Source organism: Schistocerca serialis, unplaced genomic scaffold (genome assembly GCF_023864345.2).
Source record: "Schistocerca serialis cubense isolate TAMUIC-IGC-003099 unplaced genomic scaffold, iqSchSeri2.2 HiC_scaffold_305, whole genome shotgun sequence".
NCBI lineage: Eukaryota > Metazoa > Arthropoda > Insecta > Orthoptera > Acrididae > Schistocerca > Schistocerca serialis.
Window position 1 is genome coordinate 71,033 of NW_026047873.1, and position 1,468 is coordinate 72,500.

The window sequence follows — 1,468 nt, forward strand, 5'->3', positions numbered from 1 at the left end:
ACGTTAAGGCACAAATTAGGTTACGTTAAGGCACAAATTAGGTTACGTTAAGGCACAAATTAGGTTACGTTAAGGCACAAATTAGGTTACGTTAAGGCACAAATTAGGTTACGTTAAGGCACAAATTAGGTTACGTTAAGGCACAAATTAGGTTACGTTAAGGCACAAATTAGGTTACGTTAAGGCACAAATTAGGTTACGTTAAGGCACAAATTAGGTTACGTTAAGGCACAAATTAGGTTACGTTAAGGCACAAATTAGGTTACGTTAAGGCACAAATTAGGTTACGTTAAGGCACAAATTAGGTTACGTTAAGGTACAATATGGGTTAGGTTAAGGTACAGTATGGGTTAGGTTAAGGTACAATATGGGTTAGGTTAAGGTACAATATGGGTTAGGTTAAGGTACAATATGGGTTAGGTTAAGGCACAACGTAGGTTAGGTTAAGGCACAACATAGGTTAGGTTAAGGCACAACATAGGTTAGGTTAAGGCACAACATAGGTTAGGTTAAGGCACAACATAGGTTAGGTTAAGGCACAACATAGGTTAGGTTAAGGCACAACATAGGTTAGGTTAAGGCACAACATAGGTTAGGTTAAGGCACAACATAGGTTAGGTTAAGGCACAACATAGGTTAGGTTAAGGCACAACATAGGTTAGGTTAAGGCACAACGTAGGTTAGGTTAAGGCACAACGTAGGTTAGGTTAAGGCACAACGTAGGTTAGGTTAAGGCACAACGTAGGTTAGGTTAAGGCACAACGTAGGTTAGGTTAAGGCACAACGTAGGTTAGGTTAAGGCACAACGTAGGTTAGGTTAAGGCACAACGTAGGTTAGGTTAAGGCACAACGTAGGTTAGGTTAAGGCACAACGTAGGTTAGGTTAAGGCACAACGTAGGTTAGGTTAAGGCACAACGTAGGTTAGGTTAAGGCACAACGTAGGTTAGGTTAAGGCACAACGTAGGTTAGGTTAAGGCACAACGTAGGTTAGGTTAAGGCACAACGTAGGTTAGGTTAAGGCACAACGTAGGTTAGGTTAAGGCACAACGTAGGTTAGGTTAAGGCACAACGTAGGTTAGGTTAAGGCACAACGTAGGTTAGGTTAAGGCACAACGTAGGTTAGGTTAAGGCACAACGTAGGTTAGGTTAAGGCACAACGTAGGTTAGGTTAAGGCACAACGTAGGTTAGGTTAAGGCACAACGTAGGTTAGGTTAAGGCACAACGTAGGTTAGGTTAAGGCACAACGTAGGTTAGGTTAAGGCACAACGTAGGTTAGGTTAAGGCACAACGTAGGTTAGGTTAAGGCACAACGTAGGTTAGGTTAAGGCACAACATAGGTTAGGTTAAGGCACAACATAGGTTAGGTTAAGGCACAACATAGGTTAGGTTAAGGCACAACATAGGTTAGGTTAAGGCACAACATAGGTTAGGTTAAGGCACAACATAGGTTAGGTTAAGGCACAACA